Genomic DNA, 19,676 nt, shown 5'->3' with positions numbered 1-19,676 from the left:
TTGATGCCAGCTTACCTGAAACCAAGGACCTGCAGAGAGAGAAAGAACACTACGAAACTTACCTGGAACAGTATCCTGTCTTCAATCCATCGCTGACTTCAGTTCCACTCACCTGAAGGTACGAACTCCATCATCTGGCACCGCATGCATCCTGGAATACCATAACCTGGAAAGAGGAGAAAGAAAGACAGCATTAGTAAGTGTTTACTCATGTTTCCTCCCGAATGAAGAAAGCCACAAATTCTTACCTGGGTAGTCATCTCCTGCTCAGTATCATTGCTGGAACATTACAGCGCTCGGCGAGGAACATCGCAACCGGCAAGGAGAGAAAAGACACAGGTTAGCAATATAAAAGGCGAAACAGCGCCGCGCATTACTCACCGGACAGCATCGCGCACAACGCGCTTTCACCTACCGGCCCGCGCTCATCTTCAAACTGCATGACAACACCAAAATACCTTTCCATACCTAAAAGGAAAGAAGCAAGACATTATTATTCGAACTAAGAGGAACATAAGAACTGCATATAAAGACTGTAAAGCAGCAAACCAACGGAGTCGCAGCAAGCCTGGATTACCACAGGGGGGCTTGCGCCAGTGAAGTAACCTGGTCGCTGCTCGCCCCCACATTTACGCGCCCCTGCCACGAGGAGCAGGACGAAGAATCCACCTTTTACAATATTAAGGTGAGGAGAAGGCCCAAGGGGGAGGAAGGAGTTGAGGCCAAGGGAGGTGGGAAAACAAAGACAATCTGGTATTGAATCCAGCTCTCCTATATTGCAGACCCATCTTTAACCAGAGGTATTACCAAGGGACCGGGAGAGGGTTCGAGAGTGCAAATCTTCTAACCAGGACTGGGTGACGTCCCCGTGGATACCAGGTGAGCGTAACAATAAGTGTCGAAAACCCGGTCACACTATGAAAGGATATAAGGCGGGGCTTCAGGGGGAGGCTCTCTCTCTTGTGGTGGCTCAACGCTGGCAACACGTTTGGGAAATAGAGGAGGCGGAGTCACTTGCAGTAAGGAAGGAGGAGGGCGGGGGAGTTTCTGGAATCTGTGTCCCGTGATTCACAGGAAGCTCTGGTCACAGCGCAGGTAGCTATGAGGACGTCCCACTGGGCGGTGCCCAGCCAAATACACGAGTCTGGGGACAATGCAGGGAAAATCTTGGCCTGGTTGGAGGGACGGGACGGGGCTGGGGCAAGGGATATGTACAGGCCATACAAGACACGGGGGACGGTTGCTAACAGAAGACTCAGACATTTCTGGGGCATTTGCGTCCTTTTTCGAGGTGCTGTACCACCACCAGACGAGGAACACGGTAGACGGATTAAACATCCTTGACTCGATAATGATCGCTCGGCTCTCGGAACAGCAGGCGCTGGGACTCGATTCTGAGATCACAGAAGTGGAGGTGGCAGCAGCACTTTCTCAACTTCAATTTGGCAAGACCCCGGGACTGAATGGGTTCCCGGTGGAAACTTGAGGCAGGGGGTGATCGGGCCCATGCACTACATTTTTATGCAAAGCAAACAAAATGGATATCTCCTCAGGAAAGCATGCATCGTGGTGCTCCTCAACCCAGGGAAATCACTGGAATCCCCTACCTCCTACAGGCCGATATCACTAATTAACGGGAAGACCAAAATCATGGTACGAGTTCTAGCTAATCGATTACTGGGGGTGATAGACTCCCTAATGCACCCAGATCAATGCAATTTATGCCCTCCAGATCCACATGGATGAAGCTGCGTAGGGTACAGCTTGCCATCAGTCGGCCTCAGTGATACCAGACCCACTAGTGTTTTTAGCTGTGGACTTCGAGAAGGCTTTCGACTCGGTAGGGTGGAACGCCATAAGCGACATTATGAGTCGAATGAGATTCGGGGACGTTTCATGTTGTGGGTTAAGTAGCTATACGAGTCTTCGGAGGCTGTGGTGTAAGTGAACGAGGTGTCCTCTCTGGCCTTTATATTGGGGTGGGGGACCAGCCAGAGCTGATCCCGTTTCTCCCCTGCTGTTCAGGCTGGCCATGGGGGGGGGCTGAGAGGGGAGAAGGACATGGTCTCGCTCTATGCAGACAACCTTCTCATTTGTATAAGCAATCCCGTCACCTCCTGCCCAATGATGACATGCATACTAACGCAATATCAGGTGTTCTGTGGACGTAAGGTGAATAAACAAAAAAAAGTGTTTTCCTCTCCAGTGGGGTGAGGGGAGCGATCAATAGCCGGTCCGATTGCACAGTGAGTAGAGCGCTCGCTTTGACATCTGTGTAGAGCCTACTGACGCAGGTTTGAATCCTGGCAGAGCCAAACTCAGCCTTTCATCCTTCCGAGGTCGATAAATGAGCACCACACACCGTGGGTAATAATAAGTAGTGCTCAGATACTCGAGAGTTTGTAGTGCTATATAAATGCTAAATTATTATTATTATTATAGGCAGTGCCAATACTCTATCTCGGATATCTGCCTGAGCCCTGCACCCCTGGGACTTCCTTCGTCTCAACCTACAACCGGTCATAGACAGATTCTTGGCCGACACGGTTCACTGGCAAACCCTCCCACTAACACTGTTGGGCAAGGCAGCCCTCTTTAAGATGCCAACGCTCCCGAGGTTTCTTAATGTTCTCCAGAATGCCCTGCTCCTCATCCCTAAGGGGGTCCTTGTTAGTGAGAATTCTCTGTAAAGGCTAATTTCCCAAACCTAGTGAGTTCCCCAGCAGCTTTGCTGGATTTTTGGGGTTTATTTTTTTCTCCTGCTAAGAGTGAGACTCTTTTACTCCCACTCTTAGACATGATTTAAGGTGTTCCTTTGTCTTTCCATGTGTTTTATGGGCTATGGGGTCTTTTACTCCACAGGGTCTCATGTGTTTTTTATGTGGTTTACACGGCACCCTCCGTGCCGTAACCCAGGGGTGTCGTAGCGGCCCCCAAACATAGACTCCATACCCTGGGACTGACTACTGTCTCCCAGGGCATGTAAAGTCACCATTGGCTTTACTAGTCCCAAATTATGAACAGAAACCAGTACAAACCATCATATTGTGGACTTACTGGTCTGGGCAATTCGATTGCCCCGGGGTCTGTTGTTCGAGGGGGCACGTCTCCGTCCCCCCTGATCGAGTTTTGGCTGGTGGCAGTGGATACTACTTTTTATATTCGACCGCGAATATATCTCTATGGGATTTTCCCATTGTTCGAGGCTACCAACTTTAATTATTTAATTCCTATAGCCTCGAACATACCGCTGGTTTATTTATTTAATATTAATTCACCGGTTGGTATTTTTTGCCAGAACTCGATTCTAAAATGGCGTTTGTGTTTTCTTCTGTGACTCCAACCCAAGTCGAGCCCTTTGTTACACTTTTTGGCGGGCTTCTCCACAGAAGCCTCCAAAAGTGGTGCCACTCTGTCTGGGTACCACAGGGGGTGTGGGAGGGGGTTTAGGCACCCTGGACTGAGTTGCCTTGGCAACTCAAGTCGCACTCTTGTGTGATTGGCCAAAGTGGTTAGCCGGCCGGCTCACCACTTAGCATGTTTGATTGACAGCTAGGCTGAATGAATGGGGGTTTGCTGCATAAAAGCAGGGCTTTGGGGACTGGAACTTCAGAAGTTGCCACAGGACCTAAGAATCCGAGGAGGGAGAAGCTGAGCCCACCTGCAACGACGACACCACCGGTGGAGCCCTGCTGAACCGTCTCACCACTTTTCCCGACGACAGAGGAGATCTCCAGTTTGGAGAGTCTTCTTCTTTTGACTGGTGGGGATAACCAGTTTTCCCTTCTTTTCACCTTCCTGGAGCATCTCGTGGCCGCCTTGCCCATGCCAAGCACCCCGGCAACCGTAATACCACGGCTTACCACTACTGCGAATAGAAGGGTAGTACCTTTTAACCGAAGAACTCCGCGGCTGGGAACGACCTTCATCTTTCCTCCACGTCGAGACCTCCTCTCCCTCTGGACGAAACACTGACTTGCACCCGCTGCCAGGAACAACTGCCCCCGCTGGAGCTTCCTTCCCACTTAAGGTACTGTGTCCCGCCTGGCTTCCCTTTCGACAGATCGTTCGGGGTGACAGTTAAGCCTCGACTTTCTAACCTGGGCTGGCCTGGGACAACCTAGCTAACTTTTCCTGACTTTAATTTCATTCTTTGTGTGCGAACTATCTACAAGACTCTTTGGGCATAACCCTACTGTGTGAACCTGGACCCCTTCTGCTTGCTCTCTCCAAGAGTGGGCCTTGCATTTGACTTCCTTGCTCTCCACTAGAACTCTGCCTATCATGCCTTCCTGTGGTTCTTTAAAAAAGTATTGAAATTTGTGTGCTTCCATAACCCTGCCTTTTTCCCTCCCTTTTTAATAACTTATTAGAGTGCCATCTTATGTTAAGCGCTCACCTCTGTCTGAAAATAAGTGGTGTTTCTCATTAAGACTTGTCTAATAAGTAATTAGGGTTGTATATATATATATAATCGTGACTGTGTGCTGAATTTACTTACCTCTTTGTGCTAGTGTAATCTACAAGTGTGTCTTTAAATAAATAACTATATACTTTTACACCAAAGCTCTGGACAGTGTTTGCTTGTGCTACTGTATCTCTGTACCTATTGTGTATACTCTATATACTGCCTAACACTTCTTGAGGGAAGTCTGACTGCTCAGCCACAGCTACCAAGTGGGTTTACTGCCAAACACCTGTAGTCTTAAATCTTTTGCAGTGGTCCCTAAGGGAACTGTACAGGTTTCTGCCTAACAGTCCTTACATCCATTGACAGCATTCTCAGAGGGTTGCTCTGGGGCCCGGGAGGTTGGGGTGGCAATAACCATGCATCACTCTCAAAACCCTTCAGCGCTCTATCTGGGAGGGGGGAATTGGTCTGCTCTGCCACCGTAGGTTTTACTGGGCTGCGCAACTGGGGGTAGTGAACAAATGGCTTCATGGCGACCCTAGGCATCCCCATATGGGGTGGGGGGAGAATGGGATTCAAAACACCCCTGCATGTACTGTACGGGGACAGGAAAGGGACTGCAGAACTGGCTGGGATGACGCAGCACACTAGGCAAATTTGGCAGATGCTCACCATTACATCGGCTAGGCAGGCAAACCGATGCTGGACCAGCCCCTCTGGAACAAAAGGCACATTCCTGAAGTCCTACAAATGGGCTACTTCGTGAGCTTGGCGGATTGGGGGGTTCGGGCCCTTGCAGCCGAAGTGCGGGAATTGAGTCTCATCTCATTTGATACACTGAAGGACACACTTGAGTTGCAAAACAAGGAATACTATAGGTATCTCCAATTAAAGGAATGGTTCGGTCAAAATGTTTTATTGCCCCTACGGGTCGGCCATGTGTTTTTAAGCCTAAGTCGCTCGATTTTAGAAAAATTTCCTATGGACCTTACCCGGGTTTTCGTCCATTAAATGCACGCGAAAACCGGCACCAGGGAGCTGCCATTTTGTGATAAGCCTATCATTTCCCCCATCGCCCTGGCTGACCTGCTTTTGCGGCACTAAATCATATCCCCCGCCCCTGAGCCTGTCATCAGCAGACGCGTACCGCCCATTTCACAACGCCAATGCACGTATCGTGTCAACATTCGCTGCACTTCAGCTAATGACGTGTCGCCATGGAAATGGCAGGATGCCTCTTTCCTCAATAAGTATAAACAGACCGTTTCACAACACACAGCAGCAGATTTTCGATTCCATTCCTCTCTCTGTGTTACTTTGAGTATTCTGTGACTCGTTTCTGTGCTCTGGTCAGCTACCTTCGTTGCTTGTAGCCTGTGTGGACAGATACCAGTACCACCGCTATCAATTATTTTAGTTTGTGCAACACACAATGGATACAATAATGCCCTACATGTACGAGCCCGAGTATACCGACCGAGGAGGAACTACTGGAAAGGGAAACACGCGAAAACGATGGGGTTTCGGACAGCAGTTGGCAGGACGAATCAACGGATGAAGACACTGGACCTAGTCGCATGGACGGTGTTTCCACCTGGTGCACATGCAATCGGTGCGAGCTAATGCCGACCGAGGAGGAGAACTGCTGCTGCTGTGAAAACTCGAGATGCCTGGCCTACATTTCGGAAGGCGAGCCACATAATCCAAGTAATGAGTAAGTATACTCTGCTTGTCATGCCACTCCCATTTCATGGTCTTCTACTATATCCAAAATTACATCTACATATCATTGTAACGCATGAAAGTCTTTCAATAGTGTGCAGTGTCTAGATAGCATTTGTCCGAGCAGAATGCCATTAGTTACAAGAATTGTCATTGACAACAAACGTTTATTAAACTTATCTTGGTCTTTTAAAAACAGTTTGTTTCATTCCTTTTCACAGGTGGTACAGGCTGGTGGCCCATCGTTCCTTTACATGGTGGCTTAACGGGAGGCTTGGACACCGCGTTCGAAGAGTGATACCCGCCTGTGCCGTTCGTGCCATAAGAGAAACGTTCCCGAGTGACAGCGGTCAGTACAGGGGATTTTCTCTCGCTGTGCTGCAACCTGAACTGTACAATGTGTAAACTTTTGTATTTTTGTGTCATCAAAATAAGCTACAAAATAAAACACCACATATATTTTAACAACGGTTGTTTCGATTTTTTAAATCAATCAAGTGTGTCTCCATTCAAGGATGGACGTCAGACACCTGTGCTCGGAATGGGTGAAGTTCAGGTCGCTGTGAAGCGGGGTGGTCACTATCTAAGCTAACATAATATATTAACAATAATGCATGCACTAAATAACACTTGTTCAAAGTCTTTCAGTCGGTTATGTCTCTATAAAAGTCACACATATATCAATACTATCAATGAACATTGGATTATACAGGCCTTAGGTCAAGGGTCTTGACCACTATAATACAGTGTTTGAAGTGTGGGTCTGTGCTCACAAGAATCTCTGATATGTGGCATTTGTTATTGATAGGCAACGATATACTGCAGTAGGGGTCTAATGTTAGTTGGGGATCTGCTAGGTGGCCATCATGGCGTGGTCAGTGGTCTGGCACATGAAGAGAATACCTTGCAGGGACACAGGGTCAGAATGGCAGTAACTTTCCACTGGCGAGGGTGCGTGGGCAAGGACACGTTTGTGGAGATGAACGAGCCATGTGCTTGGTTCAGGCTGGTTCACATGCAGGACCGTGATCTCAGAGAGTGATGTTACATTTATTAGCTGTTGCAAATACCTCTGGAGTTTTCCAGTCAGAGTGGGAACAAGGCTGTGGGCCATGTGCTCTGCGCGCTGTACTATCGCATTGAGGCGAGGTCACCAAAATGGAGTGGAAAGGGGGTACAAAAATGGATGCCCCGTGTCCTGCTCAGTGCTCCCATCTACGCGAATGTCATGCAAAGTTAACATCACATAAGGGCAAGGGACGGGTGCAAACGGCCAAGGTGCCAAACAGCATGTACACTTCAAAAGGTATCCCATGCCCAGGGGCCATCGCTCACATGGCCTCCTCAGACCCCGTGTCTCCAGGCAGGCCTCCCCTGAGGCAGGCCGCCCCCCTGCAATCCACATAAGTGTGTCTCCATTCAGCAGTCTTCCTGTGCCTTGTCTGCACGCCCCAGGCCCATCCATCCAACCCCCTCTATCAAAGGCGGTTCGCACCCAGGGATGAGCGCTGGCATGGGGGGCTGTGACGGGCGCAAACAGCCAAGGTGCCAAACAGCATGTACACTTCAAAAGGTATCCCACGCCCAGGGGCCATCGCTCACATGGCCTCCTCAGACCCTGTGTCTCCAGGCAGGCCTCTCCTGAGGCAGGCCGCCCCCCTGCAATAAACATAATACCACGACATACATACGTCATTCATTCACAAACACACCCCTATTTCTAATACTTTATAAACCACTTGATATGTCTCATGAGAACATCTTTGTGCTTTGCAAGTCAACTCCTGAACCTTCTACCTGAGAAGCACTGAGATCTATGCTAATCTGCTTGTCGCCGTGCTATCTGTGACCTCTTCGAGCAAACTCGTCCGTGTGCTACCTGTGGCCATCTACCTGTTCTCCTGCAATATACTGCTCAGCCTGCTGAATCCAACTGTTTGTTGGTCAAGGTAAGGCCATGTATCCTAGTCATATTTCAGTCATTTTTACATTTCAATCTATTTGCTATTACAGTACCTAATAGAGCTATGGTCATTGGTCTCATTGCTTTTGACTTGAGTTTCAATTGTTATGCTATCAATAGATCTATTTAATTTCATCTGTGTCAATTGTCATTGAATTGCATCCTTCGGGGGCCCAGTGTATAATGTAAGCATGGTTCCTTTTCGTGCAAGACAGAACATCCAAGGGACAAGTCACATGTTCAGAGTTTAGTCACATAATTTAAAAAATGTCTGTAACTTATGCAAATACTAAGCCGCACATGATGAACTGGTATAGTTCGGGCGACCAAAACAAACCTTGCCTTGAGCATGGTATGGTTCATTTACTTTTTTATGACATTTTTATTCATCAAGGTTTTATAATAACCTTGATATTTACTTTTAAGAATTTTCAACAATGCCTGCCTGTTCGATTAGCGGTTGCCCTTCGAAGACCCATGCTAAATCTGAAGGCACTACAATGCATGTGTTCCCGAAAACTGTTGATCGAATAAGAGAATGGGTCAGACATTGCGGATATCCACTGGATGAGCTGGAAAGTAGAGTCCAACAAGTCTTTGAAGACAAGAGGGGTGATCGATACCGCATCTGCAGCCGGCACTTTCCCTCGAACATGTACACCACATCTTGGGTAACAAAGAAGAATAAACGGCGATCGACACGAAAATTGCTCGCAAACGCTATTCCCACTCGATTCGTCCACAATCCGCCACTGGTGAGTCAAGTGTCCGTTTTTAGCTTTAGGCCTTGCGGTAGTGTGTAGGTAGCCGAATGGATTCATTGATATTTTAAGTGTTGTTTCCAATTTGTAATACCTTCGACATTGATATGAGTGTATAGGTTTTTGAATAATGACATTTATCAATATATTATTTTTAGATTTCATAACCCACAAACGAAATCTATATATGGGCACAGGCAACTGTGCTATATTGCGCATTACTCAAGTATTCTGTCTCCTTCCATGGCAATTTTAAATATTGGCATTTCATTATCAAACAATAATTTACCTTTACAACTTCTTGACTATCCCTTGAATCTGAAGCAAGAACATTCTACTTCCGTCACGTGCTCGCAGTTATCAACCACTTCTAGCGCGTATCAGGTAATCATACTTGGCTATTCCGCCACAGACTTGTTTTATGCATGTCAAGTAATAATTTGTATGTATCGTGTGATTATTTTAGCAATTGTTTGGTTAGTGCTTTCCAATTGATATACACCTTAGTTGTCGTCCCCTGGTGTTTGTTTTCAGTTATAATTAGTGTTATCCATACTAATGCAAGTACTGTCTTTCAGGGAGATGCTGAAGCGTCCACCACATTGACAACAGCCCTAGATGTTCTTCAGCAGCCCGAGGTATGGATACTGACAGCTCAACTGACCGTGATCATCAGGACTGGAACACTTGTCGTTTGATTGTTCTACACCATGTTTCATTTGTGGTTAGCCGTTGATATGTACCTGTTTTCAATATTGTAATCCTTACTAATGCAAATACTATGTTTCAGGCAGTTGTTGAATCGTCAACCCACGCACTTGATGCAGAGCCTGACATTCAAGTAATTCCGGTGCAAGCGGGACCATGCGGATACGAATCGGCGCAACAGCTTGCGGAAGTGCGCACCACATTGACAACAGCCCTAGATATTCTTCAGCAGCATGAGGTATGGATACTGACAGCTCCATCGAGCGTGATCATATAACGTGATTCCATTTGCTATACTTTCTTCCCTATTAACGCAAGTACTGTGTTTCCGGGAGATGATGGAGCTTCCACTACAATCACAAGATCCCATTTAGATGATGCAGATGTAAAGAAATCGAAGAAATAAGTCCTTTAAATCTGATCATTTTTAAATATTCCTTGATTCTTTTAGACAATGCAACATTTGTCGTTATCTCTTTATATGTACCTGTGCCCTCGACCCCAAGTGTGTGTTATGTTTACGATATTGAAAACCATACTAACGCAAGTACTGTGTTTCAGGGAGTTGCTGATGCCTCCTCTTCAATACAATCATTCGTGGCAGTCCATGCAGAGCCAGAGGTATGGATACTGACAGCTCCATCGAAGTAGGTCATCAGAGCTCGAATACTTGTCGTTTGATTGTTTCACACAATGTTTAAATCGTGTTTGGCTATTGAGATGTACATGTGTGTTCGTCCTCACGTGCGTTTTATGCAAACAATATTTTGATACACAGTAATGAAAATACTATGTTTCAGGGAGTCGATGGAGCCTCATTCCGTGCTGTCTATGCGGATACAGAAAATATAGTCGTTGCAGCGCAAGAGGAAGGGGAGACATGCGGATACGTATCGGAGCAACAGCGTGCAGATGTTGAAGGTCGAGTCAAAAAAGTTGCAAAGAAAAGAAACAAAAATAAGGTTAGTTACAAACAGTTCATAACTTTAGAAATTTCTTTTGTGCTGGGGACTATTTTGTTTTTTTAAAGTCAATTGTACTATACTTTATCTTGTGTTTAAACTGAACATCCCTTTTCCAATCTGTCCTCTAATTACCCGTGGGTCTACGAACTATACATACACAGACAGTGAAGCGAATGAGAGATGTTGCTTGCCAGACCATTTACACTATGGAGGAACTATTAATTCAGACGCGGCGTGTTGAGACTCGGGATGCTCCTGTCCAACGTACAGAAAATGAAATTAATGTGTCCGGAGAATCCAGCAAAGTTGTATTGGACCATTGCTACAGTACGACCGCACCACCGCAACAACATGATACTGGATGTATTGAAGATAGCTCTGAAGTAGTCGCAGATCAATTTACACAATCTACACCCGCCAAAAAATTGCCACCAAAAAAAGCTGTCGACATTGTTGTGTTCTCCCATCAATGTTGAAGTAGCAGATGTTGAAATGACAGAGAATGAACCAGCAGCAGCATTCACTGACGCATCAGAACTTGATAGCAGCGATATTTCTTTCAAATGTGGTGATATGTCCTCAACGTCACAGGCCGAAACAACTTTGACGCAGGGTGACAGTCTAATCAAAGAGGACAAATGCATAGTATTCGACAGTTGTTTGATGGATATTATAAGTATGCTGAAATGTGGGCATTCCGTCAGAGGGAAAGTATGTGGGAAGCCATTGATTCATGTGACTCGTCAAAAACAAGGCAGTAACGTCACAATACATGCCGCCTGTAGATTACATCATACGTTCTCATGGTCTGCCCAACCGATGCTGGGGAAACTGCCAGCAGGCAATCTACTGTGTGCAGCTGCATCACTTTTTAGTGGCTCCAGTTTTAGAAAGTTAAAGTCTTTCTTTCAGTTTGTGGGACTCCATTTCATTTAAAAAACGCAGTACTACAAATACCAACATGATTATCTATTTCCGGCCATTGGTGATGCTTGGAAAATTGAACAATTGTCTCTAGCAAGTACATTCGAAGGCAAACGATTCAGTCTAGCCGGCGATGGACAGTGCGACAGCCCTGGATTTTCTGCCAAGTACTGCTCCTACCACTTTCAGGACATGGATAGTAAGAAAATTGTGAGTTCGGTGGTCATGCAGGTAACACAATGTACATCCTCAGTGGCCATGGAGAAACTAGGATTTATAAAATCAGTGGAATATCTGCAATAGAGTGAAATGCACATCGACCTCATAGCCACGGACAGACACGTTTCAATTGCCAAGACAATGAGAGAGCAGTTCCCACATTTAAACATCAATTTGACGTATGGCATCTTGCTAAATCAATCAATAAGAAAATCTCGGCTGCAGGGAAAAAAAAGGTTTGGAAAGTATTTCAGAGTGGTCCCAGTCTATCAGCAACCATCTTTGGTAGAGCTCCAAAACTTGTGAAGGGTCAGTGGAAAAACTACTTGAAAAATGTCAGTCACTGATGCACCACTGTACCAACGTGCACCGCTGGTCAGAAAACCTACATTTCCACCAATGTGAACATGGCCCTTTATCCCCAGTGGAGGCACGGAAGAAGAAGTGGTTGAATCCATCTTCACCGACACACAAAGCCATTGAGAAGATTGTTTTCGATAAAACTATCAAGAGATTTGAGGGGACTGACAGAATTCTGTCACACTGGAGGTTTGGAGGTGTTCCACAATATGTGCCTAAAGTACAGGCCAAAGCGCTTGCATTTCAGCATACAGGGCATGAGACATAGGACTCTACTTGCCGTCTTGGCCCATAACGAGAATCTCGGCCGTAAACAATCTAGGACTATGGGTAATTTAAGGATGCCTCGCTACACTAAGGCCTTTTCAAAAAGAAGTAAGCAATGGGTGATCAAACCAGTCTATGAGGAAATGGAGTTCGACTTTGTCAAAAGCCTTATTGTTGCTGTATTAGAGAAGCACAGATATGGAATTTTGAACGTTTCTGTGCAGAGCACTGATCCATTGCTACCCAACATTGCCACTGTGCCATGTCCACCCAAAGGAGAGCTGGTTGTGAAGTACAAATCCCGGTTTAAATAATTGTAATACGATTGTCTTTTTGTAAATAAATTTTACTCTACAGTGTGCATACAAAGTACGCTAACCCTAACCCCTACCTTCACCATCCTGGGTACCGAACTACCTGGGTGACATCTTTGAATTCTCTCTCTATTCACCTCATATTGCTGACCTTGTCTATATGTGTATGTATATATTTTTGTTGATGTAACTAATTTTTGCAATCTCTTATAAATGCTGGGCACTGTTAACCGAGGGGAGGCTTGCGTATTGCAAATAATAAAACAAACAAACAAACAATAAATCTCACTTTCAACTGAACTCCTCGGGTACTTTATACTTTCCCTGACCATCCCCAAAAAATTAAAAGTCTCAATAGTTATGGTTCTTTGGGGCTTCAAAGCTTGCAGACAACGAGGACAAAATTGGGGCCTTAGAACGCGCCAAGCGAGCCATTGCAGATGGGAGAGAAGCCAGTTCGCATTTGCACATTGAGGCGCACTACATAGATGGATTCGAAACTTCAAGTTCTCACAGATGGCTTTACTACGGGATGTTGCAAAGAAAGAATGTATGCTAATTTCTAGTGAAGGTCAGCGGCTTTGATTTTCAGCTCGCGCCCTGAAGAGGCCCAAAACTCACACTGGCAGTATAAGGTTCTATTGTTTTTTGACCTTGAGAGACAGGGACCATGCAGAAAGAACTTAATTTGAAGGGGGGTTTTGGGGGTGCAATAACGTTTGAGACGATAAGGCAGAAAATTCTTAAACTAGACCGAGTTTCATGTTAGTTCAGTATACGAAAAGAGCACAGTGGGATTTACGGACTGCATTACGCAGAGACACAATGGAAATTGCAAATATAATGTAAGTAACTCTTTAGACGCTTTTATACCGGAATGAAGAAATTAATGAATGGATGCATGAATAAATGAAGAGCTTTGAAAAGGTTTGTGGGATCGTCCGTGTAGCGGGTACATGGGCATGCAGGTCCACATTCCACACGCATGTAGAAAAAAAGTAGTTTCTCATTGTGTACCAACCTCGATTTATTTCGTTAGTTTTCGCATTGATTTTAGAGCCGAACATACTCCATTGCACTATCCTTGAAAGCAAATAGTTTCAGCTCGGCCGTAATAAATAAAATGAATAATATTAATAAAGATCGGCTGGCGAGACTAATTATAAATTTTATGTTTTCAAAATAGGTACATCCTTCCATTTTGCCCCTGCCACCAGTTTCAGACACCGGCAGACGGTTTCTTCAGCCGCCAGCTGCAGCTTAATGTAAACAACTGCACCATTCTGATGATCTTATGGGACGATCGCCAAGGGCCCATATGCCCTTACGCGGGACTAGCGGCTAGAAGCAACATATCAACCTTTACGCTGGCCTAGTGCCTACTTGATGGAACAGCCTTGTGGTTCAACGTGCGACAGAAGTGCCTCTTTGAACGAAAACCAACACCCTGTGTACCATAAATGAACAGCGCGTGACTCACGATAACATTTTAAGGATTTGCTGATAGAGATCAAAGAAAATAAATGACTTTGGGAGTTCATATGGCAATTGCAGAATATTCTATAAACATTTAATGTCAAATAAATGTACTTTACCAAATTTACCGTGTTGCTGTTTGATTCTAAAGTACAGTTTCATATTCCGAATTGTGGCGCGCTGTGTTGTGAGCTGATCTGTGTTGGTTTCCGGGTTCTGTGTGAAGTCGCGTAGAAGACGACTGGGCGCGTTTGCCTACGCAGCACAGTAACGTCACGGAGAGAGGCGGGGAATATGAATGTTTTGATAGTGTCAGGCTCAGGGGCGGGGGATATGATTTAGTGCCGCAAAAGCAGGTCAGCCAGGGCGATGGGGGAAATGATAGGATTATCACAAAATGGCAGCTCCCTGGTGCCTGTTTTCGCGCGCGTTTAATGGAAAAAAACTTGGGTAAGGTCCATAGAAAATTTTTCTAAAATCGATTGATTTAGGCTTAAAAACACATGGCCGACCCGTAGGGGCAATACAAAATTTTGACCAAACCATTCCTTTAATGCACGCCATCGGCTCTCAGTTCCCTGTGTTGGAGGGGGTCCTGAAGTGCTCCCCCCTGGAGGCTAACCTTTTCCCAGAACCAATCGTAACTAAGGTGACCTCCATGCTATATCAGGTACTAACTGCATTCGAGGCTGTCCTGATTTAAGGAGAAGTGGGAGAGGGATGTGGGTTCAATGGTGTCTGAGGGAAAGTGGAAGCACTCATTTTTCCGCGTGTCATCGGAATACCTGCTTGACTTCACCTAATCCAATACAAAATATTACAGCCGGCGTATTACTACTGGGCGGCGATGGCACAGTGAAGTGTGGCAAACAGTGGTGTGTGTCTGAGGTGTGGGAGGGCAGAGGGCACATTCTTCCACATGTTGGCGGAAGTGCATTTGTAGGATATCCGGGGTGCTGGGGTCTCAAGTTCTGAAAGACCCGTAAATTGTGTTATTGGGTATCTGGGGGAAGTGGAGTTTACCAGACATGAGAAAACACTCCTCGCTGTAGCGCTGGGGCAGAGGAAGAGGCTCATAGCTGCAATGTGGGGTTCAGCGGAAAGACCAATCCTCAGTCATTGGGCTGCAGAGGTTGACAGATGTGCATCCCTGGAAAGGTTTCTAGAATGGCAGAGGTTGCTGTTGAAATTCCACGAGGTATGGGGGGGATGAATAGGAGATGGGTGAGGGACAAACAATGCATTTCCCTGGTGGATGGCTTCCTTCGCACTAGGTATAAGATACAAGTATAGCCTGATATTACCCGCTACCGGTTCACCTGTGAGATTTATGTATGACATGCTGTAACCAGGTTTTGGCGATCTATTGTTTGTTGGTTATGTGTTTTATTTTGGAAAATCAATAAAAAGATTTTAAAAAGTAACCATTAAGAGTGGTTGTGACTCTCAAAAACCTCCAGTGCAGGAGCCACATGGGAATGTGCATTATTACTGAATCTCTTGCCTTATTTTGGGGGCGAGTAGTGCGAAACCCCATGGGGTCGGTTTCCGCCACCCTCTATGCGATGCTGGGCCATAAGGTAGTGTGGGGACAATTCTCTGGCTTTCCGAACCCAACGATGGGGTAGGGTCCCATCACATGGCCCCAACCAGTGGGGCTGCCCCTTTAATGAAGTCATAAATACCATATGGATACCGGTTACAGTAGTCTTGTCTTTCCAGCCTGAATAACTCCCCTCCCCCCCTCCCACCCGACCCTGGCAGCAGGGAGGAAACGTATGCAAGCCTTTAACCATCAGGGGGACACTTATCATGGGTTTATACTTGGCAGCAGGATAGGGAAAGCGAGCAAGAGAAGTCTCCTGTCCACTCGTGGGGTGCTCTGGAACGGAAGAGAGCGCACTCAAGCTCAAAGAGGGAAAAGCTAGGAGGATAGTGCTAAAACAGTCCGGAGACGGTCCGAATACAGAAGGCCCAGCTCACACAGAGGAACAGAAAAAGAAGAGGAGAGCACAGGAAGAATGGTAAGCAACCGACAATCAAGACAGGAGTTAGGTACAGAGACAAACCTGGCAAGTAGTGGCCAGAGTGTCTCCAAACATTCTGCAGTCGCAGCTTAATCATCTTAGTAGGTAAGTAAAGCTGCACCCTTCTTCGACCAATCCAGCAGAACCGAGGGCAGGATCAGGGTATCCCCTAAATAAACCTACACTCACCTGGGCTCGACGCCAATCACACCCACACACAAGGGCTCAAAACAAAGGTTCTTGTGGTCAGCCAATCAGATTGGCCACAAAAACTGTCAAACATTCAGGTATCCTTCCAATAATTAATTTTTTATAACACGCTCAATACCGGAGACCATTCTCTGAGTGAGAGACAGGGATGCAAACCTGTGTTGCTCTGTGTTGTCCTGCTTTCACCACAAAATGTGTTGCCCCTGAGCTATCCTCTCGGCCCAATAAGATGTTTAAATCGCTGGTAGAGGGCCAAATACTGGCCTAAAACAGTCCAAACCACTATAGGGGCACAGCAGCCATTTTGTGCCTTTCTCGTTGCAAAAAGAACATCTTTCCTAACACCTTTGTGTCTAATCCTGGCTCTCAAGAACTCAGATTTTGCCCTATGTTGGTTTTAGGGAGTAGGTTGGTGATAGCTGTACTTGGTTTTGGCTTCACCAGGGGTACACGCCATTTTATTTCATTGTAGGTAGCCCAATGTACATTTTTGGTAGCCATGGGGGCACCACTGTGTTCATTTAAATCCTGCTCTCTGCCACTTTGTATTTTAGGGCTTCCTTTGGTCATGGAAGCCATAAGGCAGGCACATAATTGCACTTCTGACCCCCTGGGATCTTTGTGAGCTCACATGGCAGCCTCCACATTGTTTTAAACTGGTTAAGTCTCTGGGTTTTCCCCTCGCTTCCTATGGGGGAGGTGTAGGCTGAGTGTCAGCCTTACTGACAAACCAGTATAGTTGGTCATATGAACCTTTGCTCTCAGCCCCCCCTCTTGTGATTGGTGGGCTGACCTTTGGCCAGACCCTTTTTGCAATGGTGTCAGCTCCCTCTCTAGCAGCTGTGTTCTTCAACTTGGATTAAGTAAGCCCGCCAACTTGTTGAAGTTTCCCACAGATTCCCGCCATTTTTAACTCTCACTTACTAGTCGTAGTAGTAGGAGTTTCGCATTTGTAAAGCGCCTTCATACCATTGGTAAGGCCTCAAAGCACTTGTGGGTGAACACCCTCATGGGACCTAAGTTTAAAGTCATGAGAAAATTGTCCAAAAGGTTACAATGCAGGTGTGCATTTGGCCCGAAGGAAGTTGGGTGGGGTGGCTGGGCCAAGTCGATCAGGCATGTAGATGGGTATTGTCAGGTGGTCAGGAGAGTGTGAGAGTGCAGGAGATCAGTCATTTGTCCAGCTAGACCGAATTTTTGTCATAGTACTTAGCTGCATTCTGATGGCAGAGACGTTGTGCAATGTATTTAGACTGGTGTATGGAGGAAAGTGTGTGCGGGTGGGCAGCCGTAAAGTGGTGTGTAATATGTACCCTTGAGCCCCAGTTGTTTCTTTGCTTTTGATGTGGCCATGGAATCTCTTCATTAGGTCTGCTCAGAATTATACTTCACCTTGCTCTGGAGATATCCGGGTAAGCGTGAAGTGGGGATGTGTTTGTCAAGTTGCAGCAGGGAAGAACCAGGATTTGAGGGCCTTCCTGAAGGAGAGGTGGTCTACTATGCGGCGCATGCTGAGTGGAAGGGAGTTCCAGAGTGTGGGAGCTTGGACGGAGAAAGAGGATCCTCCTAGTCTAGTGGAATTGAAGGGGGGGAAATCACAAGGAGGAGTGCAGAGCCAGATCCAAGGCGTCTGTTGGGTTGGTAGCGTGTGGAGGAATTCAGGGCCTGTCATGTGGTGGGCACAGTGAGTAATGTACATGACCTTGAAAGTGGCCCGTCGACCGACTAGAAGCCAGTGGAGCACCCTGAAGGCAGGAGTAATGTGTTCTCTGGAGGAGAGGACAAGGAGGAGTCTAGCTGCCGAGTTTTGGATTCATTGGAGCTTTCTGAGCTGATAGGCAGGGGCACCCAAATAGGAGGGAATTGGCATAGTCTAGGTGGGAGAGTATGATTGCCAAGATTACTATGACTGTGAGGGTAGGAGACCTAGGGGAAGATTGTCTGAAGATGCAAAGGTTAAAGTGACCTGGTCTACATACAGTGTTGTGGTGACATAGTGTTAGATCTGAATCCAAGGTGCATCCCAGGTTAACTGAGCTGGATGCTGCAGGCGGTGTGCCTAGGGAGGACGGCCAGGGGGTGGCCTGGGGGAAAGAGTGCAGTCTTACCACAGTTCAGGATTTCGATTTTACCAGGATTAAGGAGAAGGAGAAGGAGAAGGAGGAAGAGGAGGAGGTTAGCCGTCATCCAAATATCAATTTCTGTGAGGCAGGAGGGGAGGCCAGAATGGGGAGAAGCCAGGGTTTTGGGAATCTTGAAAATGATCTGGGTGTCATCGGCGTAGTTGTAGCAGGTTAGATCATGTGAGCGGATGAGCGTGGGGAGGGAGCTTGAAAAGGAGGGGGGAAAGGGAGGCCCCCCCTGTGGAACCCTGTTGGAGACAGTGCAGAGGAGAGAGGGCAATTTGGGAACAGTTGGCGAGGAAAGAGGAGATCCATCTTAAAGCAGAGTCCCTGATACCTAGAGAGTGGAGTCTGCCGTGAGGATGTTGTGGTCGATGGTGTCAAAGGCTGCCCATAGGTCAAGAAGTATAAGTGCAGCACAGACTTCTGAGTCAGACGTTCTTTTCATGTCATCCCAGACAGAGCTAAGTGAAGTTTCAGTTTCTCTGAGGGGTCTGAATCCAGACTGTGCAGGGTCGAATAGGCAATTGGATTCTGTGAGGAGACCGAGCTGGGTGTATGCCATGCGGTCTTGGCAATGAAGCGGTTATTTGTGATTGGGCGGTAGTTGGATGGAAGGATGGGGCCAAGGGAGGGCTTTTTGATTAAGGGTTCGACATGCAAGGTTTTGAATTCTGCAGGGAAGATGCCTGATGTAAGTGAATGGTTAATTATTGATCCTGCGACGCTGCCTGCCTAGGTGGAGGGGAATGTTTTTTAGGAGGGGGTGGGGGGACAAGGGTCTCCTGGGGATCCAGAAGGGCGGCTACTTGATAGTAGCTTCAGGAATTGTAGATGGTAAATGGCAAATGAGAGGAGGGCTTGTGCGGAGGAAGGGAGAGATTAGTCAGGAGAAGGATAAAGGGACAAATGTTGCTAATTTGATGCTGATGGTGTGGTTTCTTTCGATAGCAATGTTGTAAACGTGATCTGATAGGGCATCGCAGAGTGCCTCGGAGTGGCGGGAGAGCCCTTGGGGTAGACCATTTGTTCTTTGTGGTGGCAAAACTGCAGGTTCACTGCTAGCAAACCTGCTGCATCAAAGGGACACTGGTAGGAAAGGGTTAGGCATCCATGTCTTGAAATTGGGGTGAGGACTGTGCAGGAGGGAGGCAGCTATGGAAAAGCTACCATGAAGAAATAGTGTATTTGTTTTCTGAATATTAGGCAGTTTATTTGAGTTCTCT

At 46.6% G+C, this 19,676-nt stretch overlaps 1 protein-coding gene across 1 annotated transcript in view; it reads right to left on the bottom strand.

Annotated features, from left to right (window-relative positions):
• Window positions 1-19,676, bottom strand: part of COG4 (component of oligomeric golgi complex 4) — a 984,804-nt gene that overhangs the window by 574,797 nt on the left and 390,331 nt on the right. The window lies entirely within an intron of this gene.

The sequence above is a fragment of the Ambystoma mexicanum genome, chromosome 1p (genome assembly GCF_040938575.1).
Source record: "Ambystoma mexicanum isolate Mex_15411 chromosome 1p, UKY_AmexF1_1, whole genome shotgun sequence".
Classification (NCBI taxonomy): domain Eukaryota; kingdom Metazoa; phylum Chordata; class Amphibia; order Caudata; family Ambystomatidae; genus Ambystoma; species Ambystoma mexicanum.
The sequence above is the reverse complement of the archived record's forward strand: the minus strand, read 5'-3'. Positions and strand labels throughout refer to the sequence as shown.